Source organism: Callospermophilus lateralis, chromosome X (genome assembly GCF_048772815.1).
Source record: "Callospermophilus lateralis isolate mCalLat2 chromosome X, mCalLat2.hap1, whole genome shotgun sequence".
Taxonomy (NCBI): Eukaryota; Metazoa; Chordata; class Mammalia; order Rodentia; family Sciuridae; genus Callospermophilus; species Callospermophilus lateralis.
Window position 1 is genome coordinate 40,899,422 of NC_135325.1, and position 15,072 is coordinate 40,914,493.

General features: G+C 45.0%; 1 protein-coding gene across 1 annotated transcript in view; it reads left to right on the top strand.

The window, feature by feature from the left end:
- The window catches only part of Nbdy (negative regulator of P-body association), a 51,199-nt gene extending 36,170 nt beyond the window's left edge, over positions 1 to 15,029 (top strand). Inside the window, exon 3 of the mRNA XM_077107079.1 lies at positions 13,333 to 15,029. The gene's annotated coding sequence lies outside the window, so the exon portion shown is untranslated. The remainder of the gene's footprint in view (positions 1 to 13,332) is intronic.
- The last annotated feature ends 43 nt before the right edge of the window (positions 15,030 to 15,072 follow it).

A 15,072-nucleotide genomic window follows, 5' to 3' on the forward strand; every position in this document is an offset into this window, starting at 1 on the left:
GCTGTGTTCTCAATAAGGAAAGGGGCCTCCCGGTCTCAGCATAGTGGCTACCCCAGGCAGGGGCACCAGAGCTCCTCAGATGCCAGACCCCAAGGCCAGAACCAAGCTCAGTCAGCAGCCAGCAGCTTCTCCTGGGCCCGCCCTAGGCACCCTAAAATGGCGCCCTAACTAAAATGGTGCCCTAAAATTACAGCTCCACCGCCTGGGCTGGCTGGTGCAGCTCTGCTGCCTGTAGCTTCTCAGGCCGCCCCCCACACCCCCCCATCAGGTGCTTTGCATCACTGGTAGGGAGACCCTTGTTTCCCCAGAGTATGTTCACTCCAGTCCTTGTTTTCACATCCCCATTACACACCACCCAGGGCACCTGAGTACTGGAGCAAGTGTCCCTTCTGCCTGGGGTTTTCAGAAACTGTTTCCGCTAGATGGCACTGTGGTTCCACAAATGACAGTTACTCCTTTCCCTGCCCCCATCTAGGCTTTCTCTCACTCCTTTTGTAAGGTCACTTTCATTCAGGCTGCTTGCCTGTCCTCCCCTTTTTCCTTTCTCTCTGAATTCACCTTTTAGTAAGGGTACCTATGAACACTTGACCATCTATCCCCGTGTGTATCACCCCTGCCCCAACTCTTCTCGCTCTCCTGCCTGTATGTATCACCTCCCCCACCCCCACCCCCAGGTTCTGCAGGATGTAGAGGTCAGGGTGAGGGGACATACACATTCCCCAGGAAAGCTGCATGTCCTTCCTGCACAGGAACCTGGTCCTCCCATTTGTGTGCACTTCACTTGTCCTTGAGTAGTAAACTCCCTTGTGGCCAAGGGGGCTATGGGTCTGGGAACAAAACTGTCAGATCCAAGGACTGCTGAAATGGACACACCATGTGGCAAAACCTGGTAGGGCAGAGGTTAGGAGGCCTTCCCTTTACCCACCTTTTAGGTTCTAGGATTACTCAGTGATGTAACTTTGGGGTGGGATGCAAGTTGTAAAAAGGGGAGATAGGAGGCTGGATACAGGGAACAGGGGACCTCTAGTGAAAGTGTGGTAGGCAGGAGGCCTGTGAATTACCCCCACAAACAGTCCTCTTCCCTTTGAATCTGAGATGTGAGGACTGCTGATTATTCAACTTGTAAATCAAGTGAGAAGTGAAAGTGGTAAGAGGGTGGGAATAGGGTGAGTTATCTTTGTGCAAGTGTGCCTGTGTACCTCTGTGTACTTGTGTGTTTGAGTACAGAAGTTAGAATGAATGAAGGGCTGGTTTGAATAACATACCCTGGTCACCTTGTTCTGAGTTTCTTCAACTAACTTCAGTGCTCATCATTCTCCAGTGTGCCAAAGGATCTGCTCTCTTCCTGAAGTGTAAGTCACAGTGGGAAAGTAGTGATCTCTCAACAAAGTAAGCTTGACATCACAAAACATCAGAGTGCCTGGCGTATCCTGCAAACACTTCCAAGTGTATTTTAAACTTTTCTCCATGCTTCTACTGTAGGATGCTGCTGGAACTATAGTAACATTTATATATGGGAAAAGAACCAAAAAGCCTGCAGCAAACACGCCTGAGAACAGCAGCCACATTTATAAAAGGTTCTGTCAGCTCTCAACTACAGCAGACCTTGTCCTGTTCTGTAGTAATCAGAAGGCTGCCTCTCACACCTGCTTAGAGAAAAGCTGGGGAGAGAGAAATGCACTAACCTTGATTACCAGTGATGGGATACCCCCTCTCTGGGTCCCAGGTCTTTGTTTCACATTGAGCTGCACTCACTTCTCACCCTTTGGCACAGTCGAGTTTGTGTATGACCTCAGTTACACGCATCTCTGTTTAAGTAGAGATGTGCAGCTCTGTGCACTCACATGTGATCCACAAGCAAGGCTCGGTGGGCCAGACATTCTGTGTACCTGTTGCATCTGTTGTACCCTCCCTTGCCACTGGCTGCCTTTCCCACTTTAGCCTGGAAAACTTCAAGAAGGAAGTACCATCATCATAGTACAACAGGCCCTTGTATGGACAAAGTTCAACTGGGAAGCCACTGGATGCCCCTAGGGGTACCACCTGTCCACTTATGACTCAAGGTATTCCAGGTCATTCTCCTGCCTTCTCCTTCACTACTATTCTCCATTTTTCACCTGTTTCTCCCCAGGCTTTCCTTCCTGTCACTTCTGATTTTCCAATTCTTGCTTTGTAGAGGTTGGGTTCTGGCAGGAAGAGGCCATGGGAGAAAGGATCCGGATAGAGAATTGAATTCCTTCTGTGGAAATTATGATGACCCTTATGGAATGGGGGAGAGAGGGGCCTCCCCATTCTATCTCCCCTTGATTACCCTCCAGGAGGATCTTGTACCCCTTGTGTCCAGTTTGTCCCCACTTCATGTTTCTTGTGTTCCTGAGTATAACTATGTCCTTGCACTGTGGAAGATGCAGGTGCAGTGAAGAGGGTCACTCTTTGTTCTATTGGGCAGCTGGAATGTGCTGATGACTTAGCCAGCTCATGGTTCCCACTGTGTCTTTGCAAAGTTCCTACATGCACACTCATGGGACATCTCATGGACAACAGCATTGCAGGTGATGTGTTTTATTGCTAGCCAGGCCCAGACCAGTGTTCAGTGGAAAAAGGCTTGTTGGATATGGAGGGATGCACCATGCTAGCCTGTGTGGTATACTCCACCTTGTCTTGAAATTGAGCAGGGTTGAAGGACACAAGAGGCATCTCTCTTGTCTTACAAAAATAATAATAAAAAAAAATCCACTCACATGTTACATGTGAATGATAGAGGACCCTGGACACCCTGCCAGCAAAAGACCTCAAGGCTTTGCTCTTCTTGCAAGCCTTCTTTGGGAAGCTGGAGAAAGTTGCAAAGTCTGGCCAGGACTCACCAGTTCAGGGGGTGCACTGGGGCCTTTGCCTCCAGTCCAGTCCTATGCATATAACACTAAGAAATTCAGTTTGTACCTGCATGGTGTCTCTGCCATTTTCCACATGAATGCTCGCATTCTGATAGACAGTCCCACACATACACGGACACCCATGGACAAACCTGCTCACATATGGACTTACCCTCCCATAGGCTCGACTGTCCCTACTGGCACAAGTACCCAAAGTTGCACAGGAGCCCAGAAACCCAGGGCCTGGGTTGCCTAGTCACACACACACACACACACACACACACACACACACACACTCTCTCTCTCTCTCTCCCATGACCCAGCTGGTATCTGAAAAATGGTCAAGCCACCATTTTGTGCACCAAGTCTTGGCAACAATGTAACTCATGGGACAACTCTGGCCTCCTCTTACTACACCTAGGCTCAAGGAGCTAGAGTGAAAGGGAAGTGTACTCAGTAGTCCTGCTTAACCAGCTACCCTGCAACTGCTCCTAATGGCTGTAGAGACAGAGGGAGCTCTCTCTTGAGAGGGCCTCTTTTGCTGGTCCCATAGTGAATTCTAGTGAAAGCCAGGCCAGCCTGTCCACTCAGATGGGTGAATTGCTAGATACTCCTCCCATGGAAGCTCCTGCCTCCCAATCTGTGGCTGTAGGTTGTACTTGGCCTTTCCTGGTTGCATTGGCTGGACCACCCTAAGACAGAGTGGTCAGTACCTCAATTTCCAAGTCTTGGTGAAAAAAACCCGAATAGGGTTTTGTTAAAAATATGAGCCAGAAAAATAGAAAATAGAGCTGAGGATGTGGCTCAGTGGTTGACTGCTCCTGAGTTTAATCCCCAGTACCCCAACCACCACCACCACCACCACCATCAAAAAATAAATAAGTAAATAAAGGCAATTGGTGGGCTCTCTGTGGTGATGTTCTTTATTTTATATCTTGATTTTATTAATGTCAATTCTTTTTTTTTTTTTTTTTTGGTACAGAGTACTCTATACAGGGGTGCTTAACCAGTGAGCCACATACCCAGCCCCCCCACCCCTTGTTTTTTTTTACATTTTATTTGGAGACAGGGCCTCACTAAGGTGCTTGGGGCCTCCTGTCTCAGCCTCCAGAGGCACTGGGAATACAGATGGGCTCCACTACTTGAATGTCAGTAGCTTAACTGTGATATTGAACTGCAATTTTGTGAGATGTTACCACTGGGGAAAACTAAATAAACAAAACCTGGAATCTCAAAAAAAAAAAAAAAAAAAAAAGCCAGTCAGCACTGACCTGCACCTGGTACTGCTGGAAACCAGCAAGCATTTGAATCCTGGAGTGGAGTCACAATGAACCCCAGAATGTGTCACTTCCCTTTTCCTTCTTGCAAGCACAGGAGTTAAGGCAAATGGAGAGGTCCCAAGAAAGGGGGGGAAACAGAGGGCTGACTTGACTGCTAGCTCAGGATTTCTGTAGCTTCTGCATCTCCCTGGTTCTTGGTCAGTTCCTCTAGTAGGTTTGCAGATCCAGGATGGGGTACGGAGATTCTTTCTTGTTTTTTCCTTCTCATTCCGAGGTTTTAGACTGCTTTTTTTAAGCCGCAAAGGGCGGGGGGAGAGTGGAGTGGAGCGGCAGGTGGCGTCACGTTTGAGAAGTGTAGTGCTCTACCGCCATCAAGTGGAATGAGTTTCTGGTGAGTGGAGCCGAGTGGACACCAGAGCCCAGTCCAGCCGAGCTCCGTGCAGGAATCAGGGCCGGGCCGCGATCCACCACCGCCACTTGCCATCAACCCATGGCCACCGCGAACCAAGGTGGACGGTTACGCCCTGGCTGGCACTTGCCCCAGCTCATTCCAAGCACAAGGGACACCCTGACTCTTCCGCCAGGGAGCACGGAGGAAGAAAAGGCTGACAGTGGGCGGCCCTCCATAGCTGCCACAGATTGCTGTCTTGCCGGGAAGGAAAGGGGCCTCCTGGCCTCAGCGTGTGGTGACCTCAGGCAGGAACACCTGCAACTCTTGACCTAAGACCCCAGACCCCAAAGCCAGAACGGAGCCAGAACGGAGCTCAGTCAGCGGCCAGCGGCTTCTCCTGGGCCCGTCCTAAAATGGCGCTGCAGGAAGCTCCGCCCCCTGTGCTGGTTGGTGCGGCACTGCTGCCTGCAGGGTCCCAGGGCCCCTGGGTAGGGTCCCGAGGGCAGGCAGGCTTCCCCCTGTGCTTTGGACCCCTGGTGGGGAGATTGTCCTCGGCTAGAATACACTCATCCCAGTCTCACATCCCCATTGCACACCACCCTGGGCACCTGAGTACTGGAGCAAGTGTCCCTTCGCCCTGGGGTTTTCAGAAACTGTTTCCGCTAGATGGCACTGTGGTTCCACAAATGACAGTCACCCCTTTCCCTGCCCCCCTTACATTCATTTCTCTACCTTTGTGGAGTGATAAACACCAAACATAGGGCGTGAAAGTCCACTTGGCCAATTTTAGAGGCAAATCTGGCTCTCCTTTCTTTTGGATTCACCCATTGGGTCCCTATGGAAATAGACTTCCTGTCTTAGTGTGTTACCCAATACTCCTTTTGCTGTGCTGACCTGTCCTGTGAGCATTCTTCAAATGCCCCTCCATAGGTTCTCTTTGGCTATGGAAGGCAGACAGAATGGATACACACATTCCTCTGGGAAGGTGTATGTCCCTCGGAACAGGAACCTGACCCTTCTGTTTAAACTTCATTTTGTCTCTGGTCTAACTCTCTTGTGGCCAAGGGGTGACCCACTGGATTCAAAGCTATCAGATAGAAGAAAGGCTGCTGAAATAGTTACACCGTATCACAGAACCTGGCAGACAGAGAGATGAGGTGGGACTCCCTCTGCCTCTGGTTACCCTGTCACAGGACCCCACTGTACTCCTCTGGGCTCCAGATGGTTGGGTCCCCTGAAATGGGTTTCACAGGTGGTTCTACATGTAAGGCCATTGGTGTGCTCAGGACGATGCATTGGCTCATTGTTAGAATTGTGGTATCTCTGGATACAGACATTAGTAGCCAGGCTAGAAGGATTCAGGCACCAGAAGCAGGTACCTATATCACACTCAATGGTTTTAGGACCCCTCTGTGTTTTATCCTTTCTGGCAGGGTGTAGGATGTGGAGAAGGGGAGGTGACAGGTTGGATGCGGGAAGCCATGTACAATTTAGAGATGCTGTGGGGACAGAAGGTCTATGAGTTATTCCCATTACATAGACATCTCCCCTCAGAAACCCAGCTTTGGGGTCTACTGATTATTCTCCCTGGAAATTAAGTGAGAAGTGGAGGTATTTTCCCACTTCAGCCTAGGGGACTGCAAGGAGGAGGCAGCAGCATAATTGTACAAGAGGCCTGTGTCTGAACAAGGTTTACACTGTAGCCCCATGGGGGCTAACAATGCAGTCGTGGCTGGTGGTGCTCTTCCCCTATGCGGACAGGGGATGCGACTCCATGGGACACTTGTCCACTTGAGACTAAAGGTATTCAGGTTTACTCTCCTACCTTCTGCTTCACTACAATTCTCCCTTTATTTTCTACCTATTTCTCCCCTTGGCTTTCCCTTCCTATCACTTCTGGTTTTCCAATTGTTGCTTTGTGGAGATTGGGTTCTGATAGGAACCTTGGGATAGGGACTTGGGAGAAGGTGGTGTTACAGAGCCGGGACTTCTGCGAAACTGAGGCAATGTGAAGATCTCCTCTTCAAATCCCAATTCTTGTGACCAAGTCGGAAAGATTTTAGACATGATGCTCAGAGTAACAGGATAAGTTTATTGAAGGGGTAGGGAAAGGAAAAAGGGATACTCCTTTTATATATATATATATTTTAGTTGTGGATGTACCTTTATTTTTTATTTACTTATATGTGGTGCTGAGGATCAAACCCAGTGCCTCACACGTGCTAGGCAAGTGCTCTATCACTGAGCCACAACCCCAGCCCCCCCAAAAGGCATACTCTTAAAGGAGAGGGTCTGTGGGTTTTCTCAGAGGGAAGAGGGACAATGTGCCTCTCCTGCATTTCAGTTTTATTGGGGATTCCAGAAATTCCCACCTTCGTCTACCTATTGACTTGACTAACAGCAGGATGGCAGACTTTCAAGTTCTCATTGCCATGCCAACTCTGTGTTACCTTGGCCCATGCTGACTGGTTCTAGTTGGATTCTTAATCATTTTTATAGGTTTTATGGTTAGGAAGAATTATTCTTATCTTCTGGCATCTGGTCTGTGGAAAAGGGCACAAATGTCTCTCACTTCAAAGTAACTCCACCTCTGCCATGTCCAGGAACACTCCCATTCACACAGGCAGGCACCTAGACACACACATCCCCGGATATACCCCCACACAATCATGCTCCTATAGACTTGAGCATCTGCAGTGGTGCACATACCCAAACACACTGGAGTACTGAAGCCTAAGATGTAGATCATCTCCTGCTCTTGTATACCTATCTCCCACCCCCAGGAATAGACATACACATCCATCTCATTCGTTTTCTGAGAAAAGGTCAGGTTACCATTCTCTGCTCCAACCTTAACAACTTGTGTGAGAAATAGAAAGTCAGGTGGTTAATTTTCAAAATCTACTATTCAGCCATAATTGGATTCAATTACAACACTTCCCTTTTGCCCATCTTAATTCTAATATTAGTTAATCACATAGATTATACCCCTGTGTACCCCTCTTTAGGGATAAATGTTGGAGGACTGCCCACCTAGGTATGCTTGCTCACAGGATTCCCTTTGGGAGCACATCCTTCTGCAGAAGTAAAGGTTTGCTTTGCCCACCTATTTTGGAGCATGTGTTGGATTTCTTGCTTCACCTCATTGTATCTAACAATTTTGGTGCCCATTGTGGGGCTCCATGTCACTTAGGGGTCACAGGGACCCTCCCCCTCAGAGAGACATGTCCTATTGACTTGTTTTAGTGGCCTTGCGGGGAGGGGGAGGAAACTGCGGTCCTTGAAGCTGATGAAAGGACCCAAAATCCAAAGAGGATTGAACGTAGATCCTAAATGCAGGCAAAGGGCCCAGGCAAGTACCAAGGCAACCAGGGAAACACTATGCACAGATGGAGGTAGGAAAATCTATTCTCTGGCTTGAGGAAGAAGTACTACTTTGGCTGATTGGGCCATCCCAGTGATACCACTGGTTATCAGTGATGAGTTCTGCTTCCTCAAATGTTGAAGTTTGAACATTGGAGAAGTACACCAAGGCAAGTGTCGAAAGCAGGTTTTATTTTAAAAATAGCAACACAGACCTCTCTCAGGAGGGAGAAGAGGGCCATAGCTGATATCCTGGTATCCTAAGAAGTGGGAACATCCTGCCCCTTTTATACATTTTAAGTTTTATTTGTTCTCCTGCTCTCTTCCCCCTTATCTCTCTCCTAGTGTACCTGACTAGGTCCAGGGGATGCCAGTGGGATGGCCAAAAGGTAAGAAGCAGGTGAGCAGGGGGAAGGGCCAAATGGAGTGATTCAGGCAGGCAGCAGCCCAGGAGGCATTAATTAACAATTTTTACAACAACTCCCTGGCAAGGAGGGACAATTCCTGGGACAGGTTACCTTAGCAATTGGTTCAGCCTGCATCTGACCCAATTACCTATCTACACTAACTGCCTGTCTTTAATTCTTGTTTCACCAGGGTTAGGAAAACTGGATGGGGTATGTAAGAAATCTCTATTAATGGGATTGAGCATACAGGGACCTGAGATATGCAATAAATCCCCCAAAAGGGGGGGTGGGACATATGGCAAAGCCCCAGTGTGTGCAAGAAATCCCCCAGAACAGGGATTGAATACAGGGTGTGTGTGTGGGGGGGGGGGGAATTAAATACACAAGGGAAAATTCAATTATAGGGAACTACTAAAAATGGGGAATAAAAATTCTAGGGCTAGGGATGGTTAAGAACAATGGAATTGTTACTGAAAGCTCAGACCTTGTGTTAAACCAAGACACAAAGAAAAGACCACCGACTCCAATTTTAAATCAAATTAAAGCAAGCTTGTAATTGTGCCCAGCACTGTCTCTCCCCAAAACCCTGGGCTAGAGAACAGTATCCCAGCTCTCTAGGAGCATAGTTTTCTAGCACAAAAAGTTGCAAAGGGATTGGAGAACTTACAGATAACATCATTTTGAAAAGCATAATACAAAGGCAGATAGTAGGTTAATGATCTACATGGCTTAACATTTCAAGGTAGGGAATTTAGATCCCAACATCAGAATTTATGAGGTGCCATTGAAGTTTCAGAAAGGGTCAGGGGGAGCCAGGATTTATGAGGCGCCACTAAGGTATTAGAGAGGGTTGTTATCTGGGCAGGGAAAGCCAGGCATGGGTGAGTTCAAGGCACAGGCAGGAATTCCAAACAAATTTAGAAATTTCAGTAATTTATAGTAAAACAGAAATTAACTTTTCATGACTTTGTGATGAGATGGCTCCCAATCTTAAGGTGGAATTAGGCTGGGTTCATCACCTTGTCTCTGCTGATGTCAATTCATGTCAATTTAATAATAAATAAAGACATGGTTTTGAGAAAAAGGAAAAAAAGGTTTATTGCTTTGCTAGCAAAGGAGAAACACAGGGGACTCCAGTCTCAGAGGCTGTGGTTCTGACCATCAGGGAAAACAGAGGACTTTTAAAGAAGCTATCCAAAGGCTACATTCCAGGTGGGGGGTGGAGTGAGGGGTGTGATATGGGGGGGGGAGAAGGTGGGGGTTGGGGGTGTTCCAGATGTCCAGATGGTGTGTTGAAATTTACTTGTTAATCTGACATCTCCTTCCTGTGGAGGACAGATAACTCAAGGTAATCTTGTTCCCTGCAGCAGCCCAGGAGGCATTAATTAACAATTTTTAAAACGACTCCCTGGCAAGGAGGGACAATTCCTGGGACAGGTTACCTTAGCAATTGGTTAGGCCTCCAGGTTAGGGAGGGGGGAAGGGAGAAGAGAAAAAGAAAAATTTTGTCCCTTTTAAAATAAGTAGCAAGTGCCATGTTCAAAAGGTGAAGTGGACCACTCTTACAGAAAGAGCCCATATGTACAAATCTTTTCCTTTAATATGAAATTTGACCAAGGAAATAAACAGTGGTGATGAGATGGCAAAGCTAGACCCAGTTGTAAAATGAAACTACAAGAGTGTTATCCTCAGGGAAAGGTTTAGTTCCCCTCCCTGTCTGTCTCCTTTCTTCAGCAAACCTGCCTTTTGGATTGTAAATAACCATCTCTGGGAGTCTGACTACATATTTGAAATATAAACACTCCTCTGGAAGGTTAGAGATTTAACAGAAGCCTGTAAAAAGAGACTTTTCTTCTTATCTGTTTCTGTAAACATGCTTTATGTTAGAGATCCCACACAAGGTCTTCAGTCACTTAGATTAGGAATTTAAACAAACAAACAAACAAACAACAACAACAACAAAAATGATAGGACAGGTCTAAGATGACACCAAATAAACTATAAATGTTGTGAGAAACTGTGGATCAGGGCTCAGAATTTGGAGTTTGTTCTCTGGGCCTGTTCTCTGTTTGGAGTTTTCTCTTTGAGTGAATGCTGCTTGCTGCATCTAAACTGGTCTGTTTCCCATAACAATGATAATGGGAGTAAATCTGCCCTATGAAGGAAGAATAGCCACCTGAACCTTTGATTTCTGAGTCCACCATGGCTGGCAGATTCTACTTCTAATGTTACCAACTGCATAGTCCTTTTTCATGTCTGGGTCATACTGTGAAAATCTGTGATAGTATTATTGAAAGCTTGTCACTTGTCCCTGATGCCAATCCAAGAATGAGAACATAGTTTTGAGAAAAAAGAAAAGGAAGTTTTATTGCTTTGCTAGCAAAGGAGAAACACAGAGGACTCCTATCCAGAGGCTGTGATTCTGCCCATCAGCAGGAAAAGAGGGATTTTTTTTTTTTTTTTGTGGTACTGGGGATTAAACTCAGGGGCACTCACCACTGACCCACATGTCCAGCTCTTTTAAATTTGATTTAGAGACAGGGTCTTACTGAGTTGCTTAGCGCCTCACTTTTGCTGAGGCTAGCTTTAAACTTATGATACTCCTGCCTCAGCCTTCCATGCCCAGTGGGACAGCGAGCTTTTAAAGAGATGATTCAAAGGCTACATTCTATGTGTTCTCTGTTGGAGTTGTAATTCACTTATTAATTTGGGAATTAGTCATTTCTGAGATCTTCTCTTACCATCCCCAAAGTCTGGATTACTTTGTTCTAAAGGTGGGTCTGCAATCAAGGACAGATAAATCTGTCTAAAATGGGGAAGAAAGGTAATCCTGTTTCCCTTGAGTTTAGAGAGGGGGAGAGATTAGTGAGGAGCAGGGAGAGAGAAAGAGAAAGAGAAAGAAAAATGTCTGTTTTGAAAATAAGTTGCAGTGACAGAGCTGCAAGGGACAAAGCATAAAGTGGACCACTGTTACACTGGTGTTCTCCAAACTAAAACTGTCTATATCAGTAGTCTCTTTCAGCCATATATAGAAACAACAAATTTAATTGGGGACTTATTTATGTTATTTAATATTTTGTAATTGGATAAAAATGACCTGTCATCAATAAGTGATATATAAAATTTTGTGTTTCTCTTTACACTGGGATGAAAATTTAAATGTATTTTTGGAGGGCAAAAGGGAGAGCCTAATTAATTTAAAGGTTAACAATATGGAACATGAAAACATTTTGCCACTTTTAAAATTTTTTCACAAAAAGAAAGATAAAAGCTCTAGTTTTTGTTTGATCCATGTTTCAGATATAATCTTTATTGTGTCAAGAGCCCCATCTTACTTGAGATAAGTTCGCCTCTCACACTACTCAATGTTAGGATGGCTCTAAAGTAGGCCAAATTTAAGCTTATTTAAAGTTGGGTTCAAAAGATGGATTTTTATTGTAACATTACTATGATCTCAAAATAACCTGGAGATATAATACAAAGCTACATAAAGGTTTTTGTAAATTATAAAAGACTATAACATTCTAAGAGATTTTGTTTGTTTGTTTGTCTTTGTGGTGCTGGGGATCAGAACCCAGGGCCTTGTGCAGGCAAGGCAAGCACTCTTGTCAACTGAGCTATATCTCCAGACCTGTAAGAGATTTTTTAAAAGTAAAATTTGTAAGGGGTTAACTAATTTTTTAAATTTGTTCTAATTAGTTATACACTACAGCAGAATGCATTTCATCTCATGTAATTGAGTTGAGAAATTTATGGATATTTGTGGAGGCAAAATAGATATCAAAGATCTATATTAGTGTTATTATAAAATTGTGTTTCTTGGGCTGGGGCTGTAGCTCAGTGGAAGAGCGCTTGCCTCACGTGTGAGGCACCAGGTTTAAGTCTCAGTACCACATGCAAATAAATAAAATAAAGGTCCATCAATAACAAAAAAAAATTTTTAAAATAAATAAATAAAATTATGTTTCTTTGTCCAAAACTATTATATAAACTGAATGTTTTTGTTAATTTCATTTTGTATTTTCCTTGTAGAACTTTATAACTTTTTCTTATTAGTGTTTTTAAAAAGTATATTTTAAAAGTATATATTTAAAGTATATTTTGAAATAAGTCATCACAAATAGGACTCCAACTTTAAGACTGAAACAAAAACTAGGGCCAAGGAAAAAGCAGCCAACATTTTGGGCCTTGCCCTCTAAGGTCAGTCAGGACCCAGAGAATGATGGGCCCTCTCTGGGCCCTGCAACTCTGGTGAGTCACCCAATCTGTGGATCAGAGAGATGGAGAGGACATGAACAGGAAGCCAACCAGTGCACATTCTGCAAAAAAGAGGGTAATTGGATAGGGAAATGTCTCTAATCCTTCCAGGGGAAGTCACATATGGTCAGTAGGACTCTGATCCATCCTAGCAGATGGCACAGCTGGTAGAGGAAGACAAAAGAAATCAAGAGGCTTTGCACACATTCCCGAGATTGATCTCTAAGAAATCTTAGCTGACTCTTAACAGTAGATAGGAACAAGGTCTGTTTTGACCAATTTGATTTTAAATACGTGGTAGGACAATATAACCAAAATTATAGTCCTACATGGACGTTTAAAAGAAAGGGCATGGGGCTGGGTTTGTGGTTCAGTGGTACAGTGCTCGCCTAGCATGGACGAGGCACTGGGTTCTATCCTCAGCACTACATAAATGTAAAATAAAGATATTGTATCCACCTAAAACTTAAGAACAAATATTAAAAAAGGGCAATAATTCTTTTAATGTAACTGGAGATGTACATTTATGTCAGACCTCCCAAGAGTAAGTAAACCTGGAAGATATAAAGAAAGTTTTTTTTTTTTTATACAGGAATGCCTGATGGATATGTTTATTCTGACTCAGTTTAAGAAAGTCTTCCTAACCTCCTATGATTATTATAAACTGCTTCTCAGACTTCCTTTCTCAAATTTGCAGTTCCTCACTTCCATCCTGGCGACTTGATTTTTTTAATATTTATTTTTTTATTTGTTCTTTTTAGATATACATGACTGTAGAGTGTATTTTGACATATTATACATACATGGAGTTGACAACTTGATTTTAATCAAGACCTGGAGAAGAGATAGTCTGCAATCAAGCTGGAAAGGACCTTACCAAGTGCTCCTGATCACTGGGATGGCTATCTGAACTGCTAAAAAGGGGAAAACTTATTACCAGGTGTGATTTCCAACTCTAAAAGTTTATGTACAGGATAGATGACAATACTTTTGGTGAAATGAAAATGAAACCAAAAGGTATAAAAAGAAAAACGGGATTTGTGAGAAATAGTCTGGTGGTTCATTTTCCAAATGTACTATTTAGCCTTAATTGGATTCAATCGTAGACTTCCCTTTTGTCTGCCCTAATTCTATTATTAGCTAATCAAGTAGATTGTACCTTTGAGTTCTTCCTATCAGGATTGAGAGGCAGTACCTGATTGGGGATAAATCACACACTAGGAACAGAAATACTGTATTTCTGTTCCAGGTGTGCTTGCTTGCAGAATTCCCTTTAAGAGCGCACCATTCTGCAGAAATCACTTTGCCTGATCTACCCACTTTTGATCATGTGTTTGTTTTCTTATGGTACCTCATTATTTCTAACATATGTCATTTATGGAGCTACTCTGTTTTCCTACTACAAATGAAGTTATCACCCAGGCCTGAGGAGAAGGTGTGAAGGCGGGGGGCCTTACTCTGTAGTCCTGGGTAAACAGCCCACCCCCCACCTCTCCCACATGTAGTAAGGACAGGAAGAATCCTCTTCATTAGCCTCTGTTCCCTAGTTCCCTAGCCTAGTTCCCTAGCCTAATGCAGGTCCCCTGGTGAAAGTCAGGCCAACTTTACAGGAGTCAGACTGGAGTAAGTTGCTAGCTGCCTGCTCCCAGGGTAACTCCTATCTCTCACCCTGTACCTAGAGGTTTGCAGTGGTCTTTTATGGATGCTTTGGCTGGGCTAGCCCAAGGTGGTGTGGACACCCCTTAAGCCCCAGGTCTTGGTGAAAAAAATCCAGAGTTGCAGAGCTGCAGGAAAACCATAAGCCAGGTAGCACTGTTGTCCAGTAGTGTTGCCCCCCCACCCCCCCTTGAGGATTAAAAACCTGAGAATGTGGAGGCAAGCATAGAAAGCAAGTTTTATTTACGAGAGAGAACAGAAGACCTCTAGAAAGAAGCCAGGACCCAGAGCTGGTGCCCCCAGGAGTGGGGGAGTCTTGTCTTCTTATAGACCCCCACCCTCTCTTTTCAGTGCACTGCCCCAAAAGAGCTACTTGGGTAATTGCTCCTGTTGGGAAATATGATCCTTCCTATTCCCTGGAGGTGTTAGCAACTGGTTGATGGGAAGCGCAATCTACCCATTTCCTTTTCTTTGATAATCAGCTATCTGCCCTTTGCCCAGGACACCAAGACAAACATCTGGCAATGTGGGAGCCAGCCTACCATTTGATCCTGGAGTGGAGTCACAGTGAGTCCCAGGATGTGTCCCTGCCCTTTTCCTTCTTGCAACAGCAGGAGTTAAACCAAATACTCTCCTCCCAAGAAAGGGGGAAATGCAAGTGGCTGCCAAGCTGCTGGAAAATAATTCCTGCAGGGTCTCCACCTCTCTGGTTCATGGTCAATAGATAGTCTGAAATTGGAGGTTCAGTATGGGGCTTGTTGGCCCATTTCTTGATGAGTATTTCTGTTCCTAGGCTTTTTTTTTAAGACACAAAGGGCGGGGTAGCGTGGGAGGGACAAGGATAG